The sequence below is a fragment of the Bombina bombina genome, chromosome 6 (genome assembly GCF_027579735.1).
Source record: "Bombina bombina isolate aBomBom1 chromosome 6, aBomBom1.pri, whole genome shotgun sequence".
Classification (NCBI taxonomy): domain Eukaryota; kingdom Metazoa; phylum Chordata; class Amphibia; order Anura; family Bombinatoridae; genus Bombina; species Bombina bombina.
The window spans coordinates 623,902,130-623,921,505 of NC_069504.1; the positions used below are offsets into that span (position 1 = coordinate 623,902,130).

The 19,376-nt window shown below is 39.6% G+C and overlaps 1 protein-coding gene across 1 annotated transcript in view; it reads right to left on the reverse strand.

The window, feature by feature from the left end:
• The window catches only part of SLCO3A1 (solute carrier organic anion transporter family member 3A1), an 858,554-nt gene that overhangs the window by 458,142 nt on the left and 381,036 nt on the right, over positions 1 to 19,376 (reverse strand). The window lies entirely within an intron of this gene.

Here is a 19,376-nt window from a genome sequence, read left to right on the forward strand (position 1 = left end):
GATTTTGAACTGAGCCATAACCTCTGAGGAGGCTAGAAATCAATTGACTCCCAGGTCAAGGGAAAAAAACACTCCTTCATTAACAATAAAGAAGGCAACCAAGCCTCCAACGTCCCAAAACCATCAAGGCAATATTCCCTGAGGGAGAAACCCTTGTCCATTTAGAAATTTGAAAAACATTTAAAATAACAATCCTAGGGAAAAAAAAAACCCTAACAGACTTGTAAACAACCTTAATAAAAGGAAACTCCTCTAAGGAGTATGTCTTGTAAGATCCCAAGACAAAGGGGCAATGGCATGTAGAAAAAAATCTACAGATGGAATAAATTGCTGAAAAAGGAATTCAATGAACATTCCTGCATGGTCAGAGAAATTAATCTGGGGCCACCCCAAAAAAGAGACTAAGCTCCAAGAAGAAGCAAGAAAAGTACCGGCCTGACTGTAGTCAGCTCCCCAGCAAAAAGAAAGAAACGCCTGATCCTCTGGAACAGAAGAGCAATGAGGGAATTGAAAATTGCTTGCAAGCTCACAATCAAGGAGCAAGTACTGTTGCCGGATTCAACTCACACCTACAGCATACTATGCGACAAAGGTACTCATCAGGAAAAGAGAGCTATCTGTCCCAAAAAGGACTGCTCTAGCCAGCGCTCGCTAGGAAGGCCCTTCCCTTGCTTATTGTGGGGAAAATAAAGACAGACTCCCAAAGTCCAATAGAGAGCCAGAACACACCAGCTCCTCCCTACAAGGGTGATCCTCAGCATCTATGATAGATGATGAGGGACCAATTATGCGCCACAAAAGGAACATAGCCCTTCCAGAATGCTCTCCCTCTGCTAGACCCAAACAATTCCTTGCATCCGCTCCTAGAAATATTTGTCTATGATGCCCAGTAAAAATACCCATGAAGGCGAGACACTTCAACCACAACACTAACTCGGGGACATAAACTGAACAATCAGTCTCACAAGTCACTAGCCTTGCTAGGATCAGACCAATCCCAACAATGAGAAATATGGTCCAACAGCACAGACTGAAGGTCCCACCTAGCTATGTTAGCAGACTCTAGACGCACCGCCCGGCATAAAAAAACAAAAACAAAAAAAAACACAGAAGTTGACCCGGGTTCCAAGACACAACCTTCTGATTCAGAAGCGGTGGATCTAACCACTATGCTGCATCTCCCTGAGAGTGTAAGAGGAAACCAGGGATAGGAAAGGACTCCAGATTGGCTTTTCCAATCAGATATCGCTCCTCAAGAAGAAAAAATAGTCGGCAACATCCGTTCCTGAAGGGCCTGCTTATTAGAGGACTGTTGACAAAGAGCTATAGTGGGCCTCCACCCACCGAGAAACATGAGTTCCTCCCGATATTGCAGTAGGAACTCTCCCATTCCAAACAAAGGGAGCTACCCACCAAAATATCCCAACTGGTACAAACCCAGAAGACCAAAGCCTCAAGGCCGAATGCTCAGCTGAGGAACCATAGGATAAAAATGAAGGAATACTCCTGATCCACGAACTCCCATAGAACACTCGCTCCCCACAGGCAGCAAAGTGAGAAAGACAAAACCGTCCCTGGAAAGCTACTTCAGACAGAAAGAACTGAAAATGGAACGCCGGGGATCAAATTCCCTCACTGACAGTCCCTATAAATCTGCTAAAATAGATATAGAAAGGGAACAACGTCATGCCGAAGACTCAGCTTTGGTAGACCCAATCACACCCCCACCCCATGCCAATGAAGGCCAGAAGGGGGACTAGAGGGCATATTGAAAGATCTCAGGAAAAAAAAACTTCCTGACTGAAGACATAAACATCCTGGAGATTTAACCAGAAACTAAAGTCTAGAGGCAACTCTTAAGATCAAAAAGACAAGAAAAAATCCGTAAAGATCTAATAACAGCTGATGGTAAGAAACCAAAAGCCAAGACCCGTGAGCTACTGCAAAATCTGGAGCAAGGTGCTGCCACCGAAATCCCCAGATCCCCAAAGGTAAACCGAGGATCAGAACGAGGTTCGCTGGAAGAAAATGGTTCCTAAGAACCCGATTCGCTCAAAAGGATGAAATAGAAAGCCATCCTTCTACCTGAACAAAAGAAAAGAGATCTTACAGTCTCAGACAACAGGAGCCCTGAAAGCTCTGCTTAACAGCCAGACAAACCAATTAGGATGGAATCCCCCCTCCTTATTGGACCATAAACCAACAATGGAAATAAATTATTCCCACAGGGCGATAGATACCGGGACCATGACTCCAAAAGTCACCAAAACTTCACAAAGACAAATCAAGAGAAGACAGCCCAAAAAGAAAAAGTCTAGCTCCGTCTCTAGGGCTCCATTAGATCCCTCAAGCGCCCATCCAAGTTAATCCCTCAAGCGCCCATCCAAGTTAAAGTCTAAAGCCAGGTCCAGCCTGTACTCTAGTATAGAAGAACTCAAAGTGTCTGGACCAGAAGCTAGAAGGACTCCTATTTGTGTAAAGAGAAGGAACAGACTTAACTGGCACCCAAAACAGGTCCTGTCTGTTATCAAGGAAACAACACATCTGTAAAAACATTCAAGGGCTAACAGAAATTATCAAATTCCAGCAATGCTAGAAAATCTGAGATAAACTAAAGAATATAAGCTCTGTGGTTTAAAAAAATTGTCTTGCACTTATCGGGGGATCAACACCCCAAACTGAGATCCAAATGCTTCCACCAGAAGTCTACAACAAACTTGACCAATTTAGTCTCAAAATCTCATGTGACGAAACGTCTTATACATGTTTCTATAAAAACCCAGAGCTCTAAAAACTGAAAACTTTCCTAAAACGGAATAGCATGCAAAGGACAAATAGGCAAACACCCAAACATTTAACTGAAAAACAGGGAGAGTGTAAACAAAACCAGGCCCAGCCTGTCACACAAAAAATCCTCCCTAGAGCTCAGAACTGGGATTCTAATAAGAGAATAAAAAACAAAATGTAAAATGAGACGATAAGGAATAGGAACCTAATCCTCTCCACTCATCTTATTCAAGATCGTTATCCGATTTGGAACCGACTGGGAACCTCTAATATCGCCAAAACATCTCTCAGAAGTAAACACAGGCATGCCAATCTAAATCTAAACACAATGCTCTACGCAGTCAGAGGATTTACGTTCGTAGACTCCAACCCTGGAGGTTCAATCTCTGAAGCCTCAGAGGAAAACACATCCCCAGAGGAATGATCAGACCCAATCGTCATTTTACACGATGGCCCTTGGTCAGGAGAACCTGGATTGGCCCTTTGCTTGTGCTTAGCAGGAAGTGGTAGCATGTGGAACTGTGTAGTAACCGCTGGTGGAAACAACACCCTCACAGGCAAAGGGGGAGCGCAACTCGGGAAAACTGCATATGTAGGAACAGAAGAATCTAGGAAACACACCTCACTGGATTCAGAATCATCAGAGGCAGATGGCTCAGCGGTCTCCGACAACCCAACAGTGGTTAATGAGAACACCTTATAGCAGCATACGGAACATAATTGAGAGTGCTGGGTTACCCGGGCCTCCTCACAATATACACAGGTATCAAATTCTGTCTCAGAGGGATACTCCTCTAACATATCAGAATCCTCCATAACTCGTCAAAGTTATTATCAAAAAGAGACAAACAACTGGCACCTTATACCCCCAATGGCTGAGACACTCACCATCTCCTATATCCCAGACAGGTATAGAAGATGCTCCTCTCCATAGACACTCAGTCAGGAATCGGAAGCGGGAATAAACTTGACCGATTTGGAACCGACTGGGAACCTCTAATATCGCCAAAACATCTCTCAGAAGTAAACGCAGGCATGCCAATCTAAATCTAAACACAATGCTCTCCGCAGTCAGAGGATTTACGTTCATAGACTCCAACCCTGGAGGTTCAATCTCTGAAGCCTCAGAGGAAAACACATCCCCAGAGGAATGATCAGACCCAATCGTCATTTTACACGATGGCCCTTGGTCAGGAGAACCTGGATTGGCCCTTTGCTTGTGCTTAGCAGGAAGTGGTAGCATGTGGAACTGTGTAGTAACCGCTGGTGGAAACAACACCCTCACATGCAAAGGGGGAGCGCAACTCGGGAAAACTGCATATGTAGGAACAGAAGAATCTAGGGAACACACCTCACTGGATTCAGAATCATCAGAGGCAGATGGCTCAGCGGTCTCCGACAACCCAACAGTGGTTGATGAGAACACCTTATAGCAGCATACGGAACATAATTGAGAGTGCTGGGTTACCCGGGCCTCCTCACAATATACACAGGTATCAAATTCTGTCTCAGAGGGATACTCCTCTAACATATCAGAATCCTCCATAACTCGTCAAAGTTATTATCAAAAAGAGACAAACAACTGGCACCTTATACCCCCAATGGCTGGGACACTCACCATCTCCTATAAACCAGACAGGTATAGAAGATGCTCCTCTCCATAGACACTCAGTCAGGAATCGGAAGCGGGAATAAACTTGACAACACCTGGTCACATAGTGCTCATGCAGGACCGCCTCGCTAAAAAAAGGCGCACCAGCTTAATAAAAAACTGTTAGTAGAAAATGTAGACAGAGAATCACCAATTAATGTACATTTGAAAGTACTCACAAAACCCTCAAAACAAACTAGAATGAAAGAGCCACAATTGGCGGGTATTCAAAGGAAAAAAAAATAATATTAAAACTTTACATTTATTAGGGCTTTGTAAAATAATGGATGAACAATACATTTAAAATTACAGGAAATGGAATAAGCCAAAAGAAAGTTAGCACAGCAATATCTCTAGTGAATATAATCCACTTTAGTTTAGTAATTCACAGAACTGTATATCCACTAATCAGAGTGTATAAATAAGGAATTAACTTGTTCTGAAAAGACCTAGGATGTAGCTGTTAATCCATAGTATTCAGACAAGTGGTTAATGGTCTCAATATTATCCGATATTTACATGGAATGAGGTCCTATGATTAAAATCAATTTAATGTACTGAAATATATTATTCAGTAGAAAACTGTAGATGATTATAGAGCATTGTGATGTTCCATGTACATAAAAGTTGTATGATAAATCCTTGTGGTATAATTAAATCATCAAATGGTTTTGCTAGCAGGTAATATCTTGCAACTTAGTTAAATAACAGTTACTTATACTTGGCCTGCTATATCAATACCTTTATTTGTGAATATAAGTCGGTTCACAGAGGATTAGAATCAGGAATCTAAAGAACGTTTATATTTCTGCTACACATATGTTTTATATTTGTTGCAATAATGTAGCCTTTGCTATACAAATATCAAAAATAGTACTGCTATGTTTTTTTGTTTTTTTTTTCAAAAGAGCTTTATTGATATTTGCAAAAATAAAACATTAACAACGCTCCATAGGTAATTACAATAAAGATCATTTAACAAGTTTTTTTTTTTTTTTAACATTTTTCATCTGTCTCATATGGTATGTATATCATAATATTTAGATGACAAAAGATAGATTCCAACAAACAAGTGATACATTTCAGCTTCTGTGAAGATTGCTTTTTACGAGGAAGAATACAAAGATAAGTCACGAGAGTGAAGAGAGGAAAATGGTGAGAAGAAAGAAAAAGACTGAGAAGAGAAAAAAAAAAAAAAAAGGGGGGAAGGGAAGGTGGGAAGAATTGAGGAAGTAAGGAAAGAGCTTTACAATGTCCCCTTCCAGCATGCCAAGATCATTTCATGGATATCTAATTTCTCAATTTTGAGGTAGTGATACCTCTCCAGGGTAATGAGATCGGAAACTTGTTGTTTCCATTCATCTATAGTGGGGATGTGTTGAGTTTTCCATCTTTTAGGAATAAGTCTTTTCGCGCTCGTTATCATAATCAGTAGGAGAGCCAGTTTTGCTTGGTCCGGGATTTTGGGAAGATGGAGAAATAGGATACTTTCAGGTGTATTTGATATGTTTACTCCCAGTGTTTCCGATATGTGAGCAAATACACCCTCCCAGAATGTACTCAATCTAGGGCACCCCCACCATATGTGAAGGATTGAACCCTCCTCCCCGCACCCTCTCCAACAGCTATCGCTCAGTGTGGGGTAAATTTTATCGCAGTCTAACGGGAGTGAGATACCAACGGCTCAAGAATTTTAAGTGTATCTCTTGAATGGTGGCCGAGACCGAGGAACGTTTAGTGAGCGTAAACGCCTGCTCCCAAGACTTCTGCTCTACTTCCCGGGCCAGTTGCCTATTCCAGGCAATAGTATATGAAGGCAATGTTTTAATGTCTGAGTCAGAGGCTACTTTGTAGAGGAGGGATATTAGATGCCCAGGGACGATTGTATGAGTGCACAGTTTTTCGAATGCAGTGAGATCTCGTCCCATGTCCCTCCTATGCTTATGGTGAGATATGTAATGTAATAATTGATTATATCTGAGCTAAGAGGAGAAGATTTCTCCATGAGTTTCTGCCAGCTGGCATTGAGTTTTGGTTGCGTTATTCTCCCTGAGGAAAAACATGGAGCCCACTCTAAGGTTGTAAGGTGATAAGATTCGGTGTCCCATCTTGCAGTATGGGAGTTCCGTATTTTCAATGATAGGGGAGAGTGGGGAGTGATAAGAAGAGATGTGTGTACTGGTCGCTATAGTCCTGTCCCAAACAGTCAAAGTCTCTGCAGTAATTATGTATCGGTGTACTGTTCTCGGCCTCTGAGCAGGGGGAGTCCAGGCCACTGTGCCTACGTTATTGCGCTTAAAGATCTGCCTGTCTAATTGAATCCAAGCTTTGTTTGCATCATTGTGAGCCCATTCCACTATGTGTTGAAGGAAGATCGCTTTCCTGTACGCTATTAGGTTAGGGACGCCCATGCCCCCCCTATCCCTTGTCATATACATTGTCTTCCTTGGAACTCTAGGTTTTATATTAGCCAAAATATACTGTTCGATAGATGTTTGCAGTTGTGAGATGAATCTGTCCTGCAATATATAAAATCCTTGGCAGGACGTTCATCTTGATTACCCCTATTCTCCCTAACCAAAACAAGGGTTTGTTTTTCCATGTCAATAAGTCTCTACATATTTCTTTTCTCAGCGGAATGTAATTTTGTTTAAAAAGGTCTTGTACGGAAGGGGTTAAGAAGATTCCTAGGTACTTAAGTTTGTGTTGGGCTAATGTTATGTTGTGTTCTGCTTTTAATTTTTGTATGTGGTGAGTCTGGGTGTTGATGTTCATTAATTCTGACTTGTTTAAGTTAAGGAGAAAATTTGAAATCTCCCCATACTTTCTAAACTCTCCAAGCAGTTCAGGTATGGATGACTCGGCCTCCGTCAGGGTAAATAGGATGTCGTCTGCATATAACGATTGTTTAAACTCCAAATCCCCCACCACGATTCCTTTAATCTTGGTGTTTTCCCTAATTTTCTGAGCTAGCACTTCAATAGCTATGGCAAATAGCAGGGGTGAAAGAGGACACCCCTGCCTTGTCCCATTCGAGATAGAGAAGGTTTCTGAAAGAGCCCCGTTGACTCTGACTTTTGCATTTGGTGATGAGTAGAGGGCCATGGCCATGTTTAGAAAAGCTCTCGGAACGCCCATCCCAGTCATTGCCCTCTGCAGAAAAGGCCATCCCACCCTATCGAAGGCCTTCTCTGCATCGGTTGAGAATAGGACCAGAGGCGTTCCCGTCTCCCTGGCATGGTTTATTAACTGTATAACTTTTGTTACATTATCCCTGGCTTCTCTCCCCGGTATGAAACCCACTTGGTCGTTAGAAATTAGGCTGGGTAGTAGTTTATTTAACCTGTTTGATAATATTCTAGCTAGTATCTTCATATCTGTATTAATTAAAGATATCGGCCTAAAGTTTCCCGGGCAGGTCGCAGGCCTTCCTGGTTTGGGCAATATGGAAATATGTGCTTCTAAAAGCGATTTTGATAAGGAGGGAGCCTCCCTGAGATCGTTGAATAGTTGTAGCATATGTGGGGCCAAAACCTCCTCACATTTTTTATAATATTTGGGGGAGAACCCGTCAGGGCCAGGGCTTTTATTTGAAGGGGCGTCTTTAATTGCTTGGTGTAATTCGTCTTTTGTGATAGGAGTGGCCAGGGACTTTGCCGTTTCTTGATCGATAGTCGGGAGCCCTAAGTCTAAGAAGTATTGGTTAATTTTATCTTCAAATACTGGGGTTTCCTGTACTCTGTCTTTGTCTAAATTATATAGCTTTTCGTAATAACTCAGAAAAGCTGCTGCTATTTTAGTACTATCCTTGACAGTTTGCCCGTCTGGTGATGTTAAAGAGTGGATGTATGTGTTTAACTGTTTCCTCTTCAGGTTTCTGGCTAATACCCTCCCTGGTTTATTTCCACCTTCATAGTAAAATTGCTTGAGGAATACCGCTTTTCGTTGGTGCAGTTCATTCAAGTGTTTCCTAAGTTCAAGTCTAGTGTCCACTAGTTCCTTGGTGATTTTGGTGTCTGAGGGTGTTTTCTTGTGTTCAGATTCTAAGGTGCCTATTTTATGTAATAAGTTGGCGTGCTTTTCCCTGGTTTGTCTGTTAAGTCTAGATTTATGTTTTATTAGTAACCCCCTGATCACTGTTTTATGTGCCTCCCACTCCACCTGATGAGAGGCGGTTGTGTGCGAGTTGATTGTAAAGTATTTGTGTATTTCCTTGTGTACTGATTCTAACAGTATTGGGTCGTTTAGTAACAAGTCATCAAGTCTCCAAATCTTAGTCGAGGTAGGAATGTCTGGCCACAGAACGTGGCACGTTACAGGAGCGTGGTCCGACCACGTGATCTGGCCAATGTCGCACCTGGTAGTCAGTGAGAGACCATGAGAGTCCGTAAAAATGTGATCTATTCTAGTGTAGCAGTTTTGGGGATTAGAATAGAAAGTGTAGTCCCTATCTAGGGGGTGAAGGGTTCTCCATATATCATGAAGAGTGAGACTCTGAAGGTTTTTTTTAATAGATTTCAAAGTGGCGCTAGCAGTACTAGTAGATCCCCTAGAGGAGTCAATAGATGGGTCAAGGGACAGATTAAAGTCTCCCACCAAGAATGTTACGCCCTGAGAGTGGTCCAGTAAAAGGTTGGCAATTTTTCTGAAAAACCCTGACTGTACGGTGTTGGGGGCATATATATTAAGTAGTGTTATGTGATGACCATACAAAGTACCCTTCAAGAGAATGAATCTTCCACCTTGGTCCCGCTCAACATGGGTTACTTGTAGTGGTAATGTTTTGTGGATGAGTATTCCCACACCTGCTTTTTTATTTGGACCTGATGCGAAATAAGCTGTGGGATATTGAGCATTATGCCATTTAGGCTCTTTTCCCTTTTGAAAGTGGGTTTCTTGTAACATTAGAATGTGACTATTTAGTTTGTTTAAATCCCTGAGGGCGATTGATCTCTTTCCAGGGTTGTTTAAACCTTTAGCATTGATAGATGTCATTTGGAGTGAATGATCTTGGAATCTACTAACCTTGGTTTGCATCTTGGCACAATGGAGAGAGGGCTAAGGGGGAGAGGTATGAAAAAAAAAAAAAAAAAAAAAAAAGGAGGTAGGTAACGAGGGGAAAAGACTAGTTAGAAGGGAGAGAAGGGTTAGAAGAGGAAAAAGATTGAAGAAAAAGCGAGTTTCAGAATGTCTTAGTACTACAACAAATACCAGAAGTTTCAGTTTCACAGAACAATATAGCATACAGTGATGTATCACTTCTCTAAGTAGAAACCTGAACTAATAAGGGTAGGATACCCAACTTCAGCAAATAACAAATGATAATTAAACATTAAAGAATTACCCAGCACTTTGTAACCTGGTTGGGGAAGGGGGATGGAGATGATGGGGAGGGGAAGGGATGGGAGGGGGAAAGGGGAATAGGGGGGAAGGTATATGTGAATTGGCAGTGGGAAGTTAGCGATATACATTCAACCCAGGAGTCTGCTACAAGGAGGAACATCTTCTCCATTAACGGGGGTAGTCCCTCTGTCAATGCTAGAGGGGAGGTAGAGGTGGGTGAGGCTTAGTATAGCGAAGGAGGGGAGTGAGAGCCCCTTATACACCCGGCTATTGCTTTTTCTAAATAGAAGGCCATAGGGTACATGCATAATAACTCAACTTATCTTGATAAAACCCCTGCTCATTAACATTAATAATAATTTATAATGCTACTTGTAAGTATAGCTACTATGACATCTATCTATCATTTCTCGCTATATAGATCGTCTAAAACATTTAAAACATTTGAGGCACCTGTGATCAAGAACATATAACTTATAAAATGTAAATGACATGTGCTTGTTTACTATGCATACATTTGTCGGCTATTGCTGAACCTAATATTCTATGAGGTAGTCCTGGTTGATTAGGCCTCTCGTCTATATAGTGTAATATATGCATTAGTTTAATCTGCCCTCTTGCCTACCTTGGGGTAGAGAATCCCATTAGGACAGTCAGATAAATTAACAATGTAGTCTCTAGCGGCAAAGATATTACTTATCTATCTTCAGGGGCCAGAGTCCCTGGTGTCCTTTGGAGGTCCGTCTCTCTCTCTTCCCGAAGTAATTTCCTGTTGCATATCTGCTTGTCCACACAGATTCAGTTCTTTATAAAACAGCTGAGGGTCTGTACCTGGTCTGTAGATGTTGACTTTGTTGTTGTGGTTAACAATTATTGAGACCGGGAATCCCCAGCGGTATTGGACCTTGTTGGAGCGGAGGTGAGTGGTGATGTGGGACAGCTCTCTGCGCTTCTGGAGCGTGGTGGGGGATAGGTCAGAAAATATCTGAATCTCCTCTCCCGTATGAAGAACTGGGTGTTTCATTCTAGCACATTTCAGGATCTCTTCCTTATCCCTGAAGCTGAGAAACTTGACAATTATGTCTCTTGGGGGTGCCTTAGGGGGGGGTTTGGGTTTAAGAGCTCTGTGCGCCCTCTCTATGGGAACTTCCTTAGCGGATGGGGCGCCTTTCATGACTCTGAACAAGGCTTGTAAATATCCTTCAATGGCCGGAGGGTGTATTGTCTCCGAGATGCCTCTGAATCTGAGGTTATTTCGCCTACAGCGATTGTCCAGATCCTCCATTTTCTCAGATAAAAAATGCAAGTGTTCTGTGTGGTTCTGTATTTCTGTAGAATTTGCCTTAAGATTGGTATTGAGGTTTTTATGCTGTTCCTCCATCCTTAGTACCCTGCGGTCTAGAGCACTCAGATCTTTTCTCAGATCTCCAAATAAAGATCTCATCTCATGAAGCACTACTTTAATATCTTCCTTTGAGGACAGGTGTTGTAATGCTTCTTTGGTAACAAATGAGGACTGCATGTTTTCTGTTGGATTAGTTTGATCAACAGAAGAGGCCTGGCTGGTAGCCGCTGTGTCTCCAGACATGTCAGATTTAGGGTCCATGGGCTTGAGATAAATGCTCATCGAGTTATTAGGCTTTCCGGTCTTGTTTTGCCTCTTGCAGGGCATTACAGTATCAACTGAATGGATTAGGCTTAGACCAAAGTTCTGCTCTTGTAAGATTCTCCTTTAATATATATTTATAATACTTTTATCTTGGTATATGTTTAGGGCTGGGCTATTAACCATATAGGGGAATCTAGGGAGATCAGAGGCAAAGGCAAGTGTATCTCTGTATAATACTTAGGCCCACTGTTTACATATAACAAAATAGTTCTGTGATGTTGAAAAGGCAGAGGAAGAGAAAAAAATAAAAAATAAATAATAATTCTCTCTCCCCTCTCCCCCTATTTTTCCCCCAAACCTCTGTGGTACCGGGTGAAGTAGTAGGCAAACACCTCCAGAAGTGCTACTGAAACTCCGGAGCAGCCCTTTATTTATGTACTGTGGCTTGGGGCTGTATTCCCTTGTTGCCCTCCCCTGTGCTGCTGTAAATGTCGGCTTCTGATAGAGACTGACTTAGTGAACGGCAAGGCCGTCAGATTAATCAGGGGGAGGTGAGGACAGGACTCTGCTAAATGGAGGTCTGGAGATATGTGTATTGAAAGAAGAAGCTTACTTTTGATCACGCACCGTCCGGATCACTTGGACAAACGCTGCCTATGATGCAGCACACTCAGTGTCCGTCTCTCCTCCCGGTATACCCGGGTCCGGTGTAGGGACTCAGTCTTTCCTCTCTGTCAAGGGGCGCTTTATGGGAGCGGTCAAAGCCCGATGTAATGAAGAGCCGCTGTAATGCAGAAAACCCTCACGCCGGGTAAGTCTATAAGGGAGCGGCTCTGGGAGGATAAAGTATGGCGGTTTGGTTTAGGCCCCAAAAGCGCGAGTGTAGGATGATAGTCCTCCGGTGCCTCAGTACCCCTCACAGTATGCCAGAAAGGGCTCCTTCACTGCCGCAAACTTTTTATGCCATTTCGGATTGTAGGGTAAGGGAAAGTGCTGGATTTTATTATTTTTGCTTATTTGGGTATAGAGAGCCCTCCTAACAGTGGCGGCTGGTGAATTTTTAGGATGGGGGTGCACAAGACCCTGCCCCTTTTAGAAAACCACGCCCCTTTGAAAAAAACACGCCCCTTTTTTAAAACCACGCCCCTTTTGACAAGCCACACCCATTTTTAATAGCCACACCCCTTTGCAAAAGTCACGCCCATGAAATGGCCCCACCCATTTGAACCAGCAGTGTTTTTGGTCATCGTCTTCTTGAAATATCCAGCCCCGGCCTGGGGGTAACTTCAACTGAAGTTTGTGACTGATTCCTCAACATTATTCTCAAGTATCTGCTGATATTGAGTGGAATCCATGAGACCCTCAACAATATTCCCAGTAGTACAGGTCTTTGGAGGTGGTCTGTGGGCTGTTTTTGACCGTTCTTATCATCCTTTGCCTATCCTATATTTTACTTGGCCTGCCACTTCTGGCCTTAACAAGAACTGTGCCTGTGGTCTTCCATATCCTCACCATGCTGACTATGTTCCTCACAGTGGACACTGACATCTTAAATCTATGCAATAGCTTTTTGTAGCCTTCCTCTAAACCATGATGTTGAACAATCTTTGTTTTTAGGTAATTTGAGAGTTGTTTTGTGGCCCCCATGTTGCCACTCTTCAGAGGAGAGTCATAGAGAACAACTTGCAATTGGCCACCTGAAAACCTTTTCTCATGATTGGATACACCTGTCTATGAAGTTTAAGGCTTAATGGGCTCACCAAACCAATTTTTTCTTCCAATTAATCAGTGCTAGGTAGTTACAGGTATTCAATGCAACAAAATAACAAGGGTGCACAAATGTATGCACCTGTCTAATTTTGTTTTGATGCATATTGCACATTTTCTGTTAATCCAATAAACCTAATTTCACTACTGAATTTCTACTGTGTCCTTCATTTATTTGATAGATCAAAATGAAATTACTGATCCAAACAGCCAATTATTTATAACTGAAAATCATGGAAATTGTCAGAGGTGCCTAAACTTTTGCATACAACTGTATATGATTTCATGCACTCAAACTGTATTAAAGTAATGTACTCAGATATGAAATATATTTTTATGAAATGTAACATCAATTATATATAAATACTATGCTCCAATACAGCTCACAGGCACGATATCTAAAAAATATACAAAGGGACCATTTGTTAAAGTTTAAGCTTCAAAAGATTCTTTACTTCATCGCTTAATGAGATTAGATCTCTACAAACAAGATAACCATGTTACCTCTCTGGGGTGACAGAGAAACAATTCTGTACTTTAGTTCAGATATGCTCAATCTTCAGGAAAGTAAGTAATTATCCCTTGTATGATATACAAATGATGAGACTAACAATACTTTTGAAGGTGTGAATCCACATATACGTCTGGAAAGGTTTTCTAGCTCAGAATCGATGCAAGCATATAGAAGACAAAATTTCATATGAAATGACTTGTACCTAATTTTCATATAGTTTTATATACTCCTATACTTTATTAAGCAATGGAATATATTTATATTAAAGTGGGATAATAAGGAAATATAAATATTGTTACAATAAATTAATCACTACAGAATTCTAATTAAATGCAATGTAATATCAGAATATGAAATGATTAATCAATTGATTTCAAATAGTTAATAGTATAGCTGATTATTATTATCATACTAAGTATTAAATTACAATCCTTTTAAGTCTCCCAATATGTAATGAATCATCGCGTTCATCATGTCCTCGAAGTGAAAGCTCAAATGCGCCGGAAAATAGAATACAATTCATAATTTTGGAAAGAACATAACGATTTGTGGTTACTTGATCATTGTGTTTTTTAACATTCAAACAATATGCACTGACAAGTTGTTGGCGAATATCAATCCTTCATAGCAAATTAAACTCTAATGGGGACTCGGAGTATAAATGTGATTGGTAGCAATTATTTATATTTTTGGAGTTAAATGTGATAAATCGGCGACACCATAACTCACCCAACTTGAATCACCACTTTGTTTTTCAAACAGGAGACAATAAAAACAAGATCCTGTTTGCAAAATGACTATTAAGTTAATCTCTTAAGATATTATCAGTAGTAAGTATATATATATATATATATTTATATATATATTTATAATATTTAATATTATGACCATGTCTAATATTTACATTAATATACAAGAATCCATACTCTTCAGTATACTCATGTCTAGTCTTAAAATATACATGCTCAGTTAAATTATATAATAACATTATATTAACCAAATGATTAATCAAAGCTGCGAAATAATAAGTATCTTGAATGTACATTTATGAAAATATATATATTCCTGGATTTAAAGAACCTTCCACTTTATAGAGAAATAAAACCACATCTCAATTATTGTTGCCCTAGCCCCCAGTGTTCGATATTAGGCAATGCAGCCAAAGGCCGTGGCAACATTTATATAAATACACCAACATTTTACTTTCTACAAAAGAAGATTATTTCTATTACACTAGTGCTTAATAATTAACTTCAACGGTAAAGATTAAAACAGAATGTTGATAACTCAAGTACAATTTTTGTAAATTAAGTCAATCCGCCTGTCTTTTTTTGAGGCAAATAAATCAATAACATTTTCGGTGAATGTAGGCATGTCATTGATCAATTGTTTTTCAATTGTGAGCATGGCTAGAGCAGTCAGTCTTTCCTCAGTCATGGTGCTCCTTAGAAATGTCTTAACTCGTTTTAAAGTTGAGAAACATCTCTCAGCCTCAGCAGTTGTCACGGGAATAGTCGAAATAATTTGCAACAGTTTGTAGGTCTCCGAGAAAGTACTGTCCAAGTTATTTTCTATTACAAACTGTAGAAGACTGATGGCACCATTCATATTTCGGAAATCTGGTCTTCTGTAAATTACTCCTAGTTCAGTTTTCAGGCGATCTTTCTGTAATGTGTGATAAACCGCTGATGTTTGTTCAAGAAGCTGATTTGGAAAAATTTTCTCGTAATCCGCAAATTTTTCCGCTTGGAGGAGAGAAACAGCCGAGTAGTGAGTTATAAAAGAAAATCTATCTTTTACTTGATTTGTGATAACATCGCATATCTCTTTAGCTGCCACAGTCTGAGCAATGTGAATATTTTCTCTCTTCCTTTTCCTAGATGTTTCCTCTGTTTCTGATATCGTCATGGTCACTGTGTCCATTCTATTCCTTTCGTTTTCCATTGTCTGCTGGAAAGTGTTAATATGTTTTCGAATAAGTGCCGCATCTGTTTGTGTTTTCTGAAGTTGGTTGTATAACACATCTACATGTGGCATAATATTGTGAAAAACTGTAAGCCAAAACACGAATACCGAGTCTTGTAACATACGCCGAATAGCCCCTGCTTGATTTATAGCTATTTCTTTTTTCGATGTTGACTCTATTTTTTCCATACATTCAATTAACTGTTCCCTGTTTTCAAACACTGTATTGACGGTTCGACTCTTGAAATTCCACCTGGTGGCTGAACCATGAGGTATCCTTCTTCTAACAGTTTCATCTAGAATAGCTATGCGTTGTGGCGAGTTACTAAAAAAGTTAGTAATGTCACTTAGGTTAGAAAAAAATACTCGAACTTGTTGATTCTGACTGCTTGCTTGGCTTACAATCAAATTGAGTTGATGTGCGTAGCAATGCACAAAATGTGCATTCTTGTAGGTACGTTTAATTATAGCCTGAACACCTGCATGCTGACCACTCATCACGCTTGCACCGTCGTAACTCTGGGATATCAATTTTTCCGGGTTGTCTATAACTTTTTCCAAAGTATTTTGGATACATGTAGCTATAGATTCTGCATCATGTCCAGCTGGATTAGTGAATTCCCAGAATCTCTCAACCGGTTGACCGTTACCTACAATGTATCGAAAAACAACAACCAATTGGAAGGCAGATGAAACATCAGTAGTTTCATCTGCTATCACTGCTAGAAAACTTGCTTTTGAGATTTCCTTTTTTATTTGGTTCTGGCAAACAGTAAGCATACAGTCTAATAAATCATTTTGAATTTCTTTTGACGTTCCTTTAAAAACAGTGGCACTAGCGAGATGCTCTTTTAGAGATGCATCAAGTTCTGCTGAGAAGTTTATAAGACCTCTGAAAATGCCTGGATTTAATGAATCCTCGCGTTCGTCATGTCCTCGAAGTGCAAGTTCAAATGCGCCGCAAAATAAAATACAATTAATTATTTTCGAGAGAACATAACGATTTTTTGTTACTTGCTCATTATGTTTTTTAATATTTAAACGATATGCACTGTCAAGTTGTTGTCGAATATCAACCCTTCCTAGCACATTAAACTCTAATGTGGAGTTTAAATGTGATTGTGAACAATTATGTTTATTTATTTTTTGATTTAAATGTGATAAATCGGCGACACCATAACTCACCCAGCTTGATTCACCACTTTGTTTTGCAAACAGGAGACAATAAAAACAAAAGAGTCTGTTAGATAATTCACAGCCACAAATCCATGGATATTTATCATATACCTCGGGTTTGAATTCTCTTTTGAAATCTCTAGTTTTACATTTTGTCACCTGGATAAGGTTAAGGCTAGGTGTTGGCCTGAGCATTTTAATTTCAATTTTTCTTTCCATGGGTAACGTTGAAAAATGTAATTGCTTTAGCTCAGACACACTGATTTTACTAAGTGCCATCTTAACTGTTAGTTTACACACAAAGAACAGTCCTTTGCTGTTATAAAATATATAACTTTAACTAGGTAAGTTGCCTTGCGGCTCTTATAAAATATATAACTTGTAGGTTAGTAGTTTTGCTGTTATAATATAGATATATATATATAACTTTGAGACAATTAGTTTTGCTGTTATAATCTATATATAACCTTTAGACAAGTAGTATTGCTGTTATAAAATATAAAACTTGACTTAATAGGCAAGTAGTTACGCGGTTGGTATCAAATATATAACTTGTAGGTAATTAGCTTTGCAGCTGTTATAAATTATACAACTTGTAGGTAAGTAGCTGTGAAGCTGTTATAAAATATATAATTGTTTTACAAACTATGAGACTCTATGCAATCTGATAATAATTCTAAACTAAAATAGTGTTTTAAATAGTATTATTACAGCAGGCAGCAGCAGCCGTGACAGCCGTCAACGGGCAAGGTCAACTACAGTCTAAAACTAGTAGGCAAGTAGTTATACAGTTGTTCTAAAATATATATAACTTGTAGGACTGTAGGTAAGTAGCTGTGAAGCTGTTATAAAATATATAATTGTTTTACAAACTATGAGACTCTCTGCAATCTGATAATAATTCTAAACTAAAATAGTGTTTTAAATAGTATTATTACAGCAGGCAGCAGTGGCCGTGACAGCCGTCAACGGGCAAGGTCAACTACAGTCTAAAACTAGTAGGCAAGTAGTTATGCGGTTGTTCTAAAATATATATAACTTGTAGGACTGTAGGTAAGTAGCTGTGAAGCTGTTATAAAATATATAATTGTTTTACAAACTATGAGACTCTCTGCAATCTGATAATAATTCTAAACTAAAATAGTGTTTTAAATAGTATTATTACAGCAGGCAGCAGTGGCCGTGACAGCCGTCAACGGGCAAGGTCAACTACAGTCTAAAACTAGTAGGCAAGTAGTTATGCGGTTGTTCTAAAATATATATAACTTGTAGGACTGTAGGTAAGTAGCTGTGAAGCTGTTATAAAATATATAATTGTTTTACAAACTATGAGACTCTCTGCAATCTGATAATAATTCTAAACTAAAATAGTGTTTTAAATAGTATTATTACAGCAGGCAGCAGTGGCCGTGACAGCCGTCAACAGGCAAGGTCAACTACAGTCTAAAACTAGTAGGCAAGTAGTTATGCGGTTGTTCTAAAATATATATAACTTGTAGGACTGTAGGTAAGTAGCTGTGAAGCTGTTATAAAATATATAATTGTTTTACAAACTATGAGACTCTCTGCAATCTGATAATAATTCTAAACTAAAATAGTGTTTTAAATAGTATTATTACAGCAGGCAGCAGCAGCCGTGACAGCCGTCAACGGGCAAGGTCAACTACAGTCTAAAACTAGTAGGCAAGTAGTTATGCGGTTGTTCTAAAATATATAACTTGTAGGACTGTAGGTAAGTAGCTGTGAAGCTGTTATAAAATATATAATTGTTTTACAAACTATGAGACTCTCTGCAATCTGATAATAATTCTAAACTAAAATAGTGTTTTAAATAGTATTATTACAGCAGGCAGCAGTGGCCGTGACAGCCGTCAACAGGCAAGGTCAACTACAGTCTAAAACTAGTGGGCAAGTAGTTATGCGGTTGTTCTAAAATATATATAACTTGTAGGACTGTAGGTAAGTAGCTGAGAAGCCGTTATAAAATATATATTTGTTTTACAAACTATGAGACTCTAATATAACTAATAAAAAATTATAAATTATATTTAAATTTATAATAAAATGTATAATAAAATTAAAGTTAATAATGCAGCACAGGCAGCAGTTAACTGCTTTTTTGAGAAAAAAAAAACTTTTTTATTTTTTTACAAGTACTGAGTCAGTGTCACTGTCTGTCACTCTGATAAACTGAGTCTGAGATAGACCACTCTCTGTCTGACAATTGACAAACTAGAAAATTATCAGGGCAGGGACAGGGCCCCAGCCAGGCAAGAAAGAACTAAGGATTAGGAATGGGATCCTCTCTCAGGAAATTAAATATATATATACTAATTAATTATTAATTTCTGCAGTCTCAGGCTCTCAGCAGGTTAACAATAAATTCTGCCCAAAACTTAATTGTTAATAATATATAGAAGAAATAGATATATTGCTCCAGCTCAGCAGCCTCCACCACTCCCTCTCTGAGCTCTCTCTCCTAGGCAAGGGAGGCAAGCAAGCCGCTCTGTCTTAGCTGTCTAGCCTGTCTAGGGCCTCCGCTCTAGGCTACAATAATATTCAGT